Here is a 5,704-nt window from a genome sequence, read left to right as displayed (position 1 = left end):
AAAAACTACAATATGTTTGTGGTGCATGAGTACTCTACCTTTGGCACACAGCCTCATGCATACGTCCATTCTTTGTCGGTGATAGCCTCTCCATGTGCCTTTGCTTTAGTCATTATCTCATGGATCCACTCAAGATTAATGAGATCTAAAAAACATACAAGGTGTCAAGAAACTAGGGGCTCCCTTCTGCCTCCATGCTTCCCTCTCTTTCAAATGTGTTGCCTTTGTCATTGTCCACAAATCCACCCACTTGGTCATAATCTTTGTAATGAGGATGCAAAATTTTTTGACCACTTTCCATAATTCCATGTCCGTGGCAAATAATTTTCCCTTTCTACTTGTCAAGTCTGAAGTCATTCTTGCATCCTCTTTGTCTGACATATGAGGCATAGAGGGATTAATAAAATCCAAGTACTCTAAGATATATACAAATTTCTCTTGCACAATTCATTCTTCAGCCATGCATGTCTCTTGCATTATCCATACTTTGACTGCCACTTGCCAACTCAAGCCTCAAGTATCGAGACTGTAATGTGAACTCTAGCCCACTGTGTCTATATGTGCCTCCATACATGTGAATCAATAGGGATGCACATCATTCCATCATTGGAGTGATGGTTGGCATGCCATGTGAGACGTTCCACTATGGACTTGATTTTAAACATGTGCTAAAAGAATAAGCAGAAAATGCATCAATACCTTACGAGGAGTAGGAGCCCCGATCATGTTCACCTTATAGTGTAGCTCCTCCCACATGGGACATGTGTGGTGGTATGTGCATGTTGATTGCGATAAAGTATACAATCATTGATGCATGCATGGATGCACTCATACTCCATGCCAAGTCTAGTGACCTCGTTCGCCGAAGGCATGTGGTGTTACTCTCAAAAACATTTTGCCAATGAATCTAAATAGATAATCATTAAAATCTAGTGGATCAACCAAAAAGAATTGAAATAAACATAAATTACAAACATAACTTATTTGAGGAGTGCATTTACACTAGCATTGATTCAACCAATTTTTTCTTGCAAGTTGAGGACTTCCAATGATGCTAGAAGCACTAAGTACTGTGTACCATTGTGAAAAGCTGTTTTAACACTTGATAGCAACATGTCCTCAGTTGATTGTGCAAGTGTAGTGCATGGTCTACACTTCTCATCGCACATGTTGACTTCACATGCCAACAACTCATCGACCATGTCAAGCATGTGGTGATCCTTAAACTCAAAGTGACCTCATGAGGCACGTGGACGAGCTATTGAAGTGGAGCTAGTGCCACAATCACTCGACACCATGCCTTCACTGATTTGCTCTTGGCATTGTTTTTCATTTTTGCATGCCCTCCCCCATGAACTGGAGCACTTTTTTGAGGGTCATTCCAAAGCCGTCGCTATGCTCCAAAGCAATGTGGTGTAAGAAAGGAATTGGGGCTTTGTACTTGGCACAAGGGCAACTTAGTTTGTCCTTGAAACATTGCTCACTCTCTAGATTATGTAGAGGGCCATGCCCATCCCAATCACCCTATGCATGTGCAAAATAGAGCTAAATTGTAAAGAGGCAAAAGACAAGACTAAAGTATTAATTTAAAAAAACATAAGTGTGAAAAGCAAAATAAGTGTAAAAAAATAAAAAGTCTGAAAATAGTACTAGTATCACATCGAAATACAGGTTAGGTCTATATACGGGTTCATTTTTGAACGTTTAAAAAAATTCCAAAAGTGGTATTATGCACGGTAATAACTGTAGTAAGAAGGACGGTAATAAGCATGATAGTAGATAAGGTAATGACTGGCAAACTTCAAAAAGAAACAGAGCAAGGTATGTTTCATTTTTGTAGCATACCTTGCACTTCTTCTTCTTTTCCATTGTGTCTGCAACCTCCTTCTCTCCTTATCCCTCTCAGTTCAAAACTCACCTCTCTCTCTCTCTCTCTCTCTCTCTCTCTCTCTCTCTCTCTACCTTCATTTTTCTTGCACAAAACCCTGGCACCTCTACATAGTCTCCCCTTGGGGCGAGGGGAAGCCCTCTGTGTGTGTGTGTGTGGGGGGGGGGGGGGGGGGGGGGGGGGGGGGGTCATTAGCGTCTCTCAGTCCTACCTCACCATTGCGAGTAGGACATTGAACCTGCCTATCCATCACCAGTAGGACATTGGCCCCTGACTCACGAGTAAACGACATCACCTCAACAATAGTAGAACAATGCCGTGATGCTTCACGCTGTCTCAAAGTGCCGCCACACTTTTCCCCATCTCTCTCGTCAAGTTATCTCGCTCCCTGCTTATTTCTTTAGGCCTCATCAAGTATCTTTGAACTTAGTTCCCATAGTTGTAGCCTGAACAAGTTCCCGATCCTTGTGCGGGTTTGCCTACATAATAGAATCAAGAAGATCCAATGTGGTCCTTCAACAAACTAATGGCCAGCACACGCAAGAGTTTTCTTGCGGTGGCAACTACGCCTAAGAAGGACCCCACCACTCACCAAGACGCAAGAATCATGGCCCTAGAGGCTAAGATCTAAGATCTTTTTTTGGAGAATGTTGAACTCAAACAACACTTGAGTAAGCTTGAGGAGATGAAAGCAAAGGAGAACAAAACTATGCTCTAGCAAAGACACATGAAGTCAAAGTTTCTCTCAATGAGATTGTCAAGGCACCTCAAAAAATAACTCATGAGGATGCACATAAGAAGACTGACAATGAAATACAAACAACCTTACACGAATGAAGCTTGCAAGAATCCCTTTCTCTCAAGATCAAGATTGGAGGGCTCTCCCCACCATGGTGCAGTGAGGAGGACACTTAAGAAGCTATCACCAAGCTCAATGACATTCTTCAATCAATCAACATCGAGCCCGATATTGTCTCATGGATCAACGATATGCATAGGCATGTGCCCCCTGGTCAATGCATCCTCACTTTCAAGAACAAAGAAGAACAAACGAGCCTATTACCCAATCCTACCACCTCAAGGGGACAAATCTTTGGATCACCAAGGAACTGACCACAAATCAACTCAAGCTTAAAGCAAGCGAGCTCAAGAAGATGCATGAAGCCCATACACAAGGTAAATGGGCATTCTACCGTGGCGGTAAAGCCATCATCCAAGAGTTTCAAACTCCCAAGCTAGCTCCTCCTCCACCTGAACCCCCTTAGATTTTTTTTCTTGTTCTTTTGCTTCTTCCTTCTACCCCTTGATGGACCCTCAGTCCCTAATTGATATGTATCTAACGTCTTCACCTCAAAGAATTGATGTAATGTTTTGTTTTGGTCCCATGGGTCATATCTGACCTTTGTGGATGATAGTTAAATCTCTCTATCTATCTATCTATCTATCTCTGTCTCCCCCCTTTTTGCATGCATGTGCGCGCGCGCGCACGCACACACACACACACACACACACACAATCAATCTTTGGTGGAGAGCTTGCTCACTCGGAAATTGTTGGAGAGGAGAGGGTGCACTGTAAGAGGGATCGACACAAGAGGAGCGCAAGAGTTAAGCTTTTACACCCCCCCCCCCCCCCACCCCCACCCCCCCAACACACACACACACACACACATTAAACTTGTTGTATGTTTTTTGTTAAATTAGAGAGAAGAAAAGTGTGAAACATGTGTATGTTAGAGAGAGAGAGAGAGAGAGAGAGAGAGAGAGAGAGAGAGAGAGAGAGAGAGAGAGAGAGAGAGAGAGAGAGAGAGAGAGAGAGAGAGAGAGAGTGTTAAATATTAGGCATTAACATCACACCTGCACATTAAATTTGTTGTATGTCTTATGTTAAGTTAGGTAGAGAGAGAGAGAGAGAGAGAGAGAGAGAGAGAGAGGTGGGGGGGGGGGGTTGAGATTAAGGAGAGGATGTAGAGAGAATAGGTATAGCTTATATATATAGAGAGAGTAGCGAGAGGTAGATAGAGCATAGAGAGAGAGAGTGTGTAGATAGACAATAGATAGAGGGTGTATAAGTAGAGTATAGATAGAGGGTGTATATTAGGTAGATAGAGAGAGGGTGTAGAGATTAGGTAGATGGAGGGTGTAGAGAGGGGGTTGAGATTAGGTGTAGAGATAGAGATATAGAGAATAGGTAAAGACTACGTGTATATATAGAAATATAGAGATATAGATAGGTAGAGAGATAGAGTTGTAGATAGATAGAGGTGTAGATAGATAGAGGTGTAGATAGATAGGGAGAGGTACCTCTCTTGCTATACCCTCTCTATCTACCTATCCTTTCTATATAGAGGGTAGAGATTAGGTGTAGATAGCGATTAAGTATAGAGAGAGGTAGATAGGGAGACTAGTTGTAAGTAAAAGAGAGAGAGAGAGAGAGAGAGAGAGAGAGAGAGAGAGAGAGAGAGAGAGAGAGAGAGAGAGAGAGAGAGAGAGAGAGAGAGAGAGAGAGAGAGAGAGAGAGAGAGATAAAGGTGTAGAGAGACAGAGGTAGATAGAGAGATTATGTGTAGAGGGTAGAGATAAAGAGGTGTAGATAGGGAGAGGTATAGAGAGGTAGATATTACGTGTAGAGAGAGAGAGATTAGGTGTAGATAGGGAGAGATGTAGAAATTAGGTGCATATTAGGTGTGCATAGGTGTAGATAGAGCATAGAGAGAGAGAGTGTGTGTAAATTGATATTAGTTAGACACATATAGATTAGATAGATAGAGAGGAGTATCTCTCTCTCTCTCTACGCACTCTCTATCTATCTACCCTCATTAGCTGTAGAGGGTATAGATAAGGTGTAGATAGAGATTAGGTATACAAAGATAGGTAGATAGGGAAATTAGGAATATGTGTACATTAAGTGTAGTTAGGTGTAGATGTAATGTAGAGAGAGTGTAGATAGATATTAGGTAGAGATAGAGGTGTAGAGATAGAGAGATCAAGTGTAGAAGGTAGAGATTATCCTCTATATCTAATCAGGTATAGATAGATAGGGAGAGGTGTCTCTCTCTATCTACCTACTCTCTCTATATAGAGAGTAGAGATTAGGTAGATAGAGAGAAGGTAGTGAAAAGAAGAGCCACAAATTGCTAAAGCTGCCATTTTCCTAGATCTTACCAAGGGTATAAGAAATAATGCCATCAAGGAAGTGGATCCATCCTCGTCCCATGTTTGTGCCAATAAAGCACCTTTTTCAAGTCCGTCCTTGCATGACTCATCACTCTCATGTGTTGTTAAGAGTTTGATGTTGACTGCCCAACATTGGTTGCTAATCTATTGCTTATAGAATCACCCCCTTCCCTTATTATTTCATTCTCCAACAACCTCTTTCTTGAGGAATCTCTATCATTGTTGATATAGTCAACTCTTTGCATGGGCACCCCCTCTCCATTACCTGACCCACACCCACCAACATCACTTCCACCAAGTGTCCCACCTCCACTCACACTAGTGCTGAGATCTCCCAGATTGACTTTGCACAAGATGACTTACCTTAGTGGTCCCAAGTTCTCAATAGTGTCCCACCAAGATCCCAATGATCATTATATTTGAGAAAAATTTATCTTGACAACCATCCTACCAACTTTTTTTTTATTGCTATCAAGAAGTTGCAAATGAAGCACACATTTACCATAGCCATGGTGGATGTTCCTTGGGCTTGGGTCACATAATACATGGGCCTTACCACCTATAGCACTCTAAAAACATAGATTCTTGCTACACTTTATGAACACTTGACCGCAAATCATCTCCTCAATACCCTTAACAA

This window comes from Adiantum capillus-veneris, chromosome 17 (assembly GCF_014529385.1).
Source record: "Adiantum capillus-veneris isolate H3 chromosome 17, ASM1452938v2, whole genome shotgun sequence".
Taxonomy (NCBI): Eukaryota; Viridiplantae; Streptophyta; class Polypodiopsida; order Polypodiales; family Pteridaceae; genus Adiantum; species Adiantum capillus-veneris.
The sequence above is the reverse complement of the archived record's forward strand: the minus strand, read 5'-3'. Positions refer to the sequence as shown.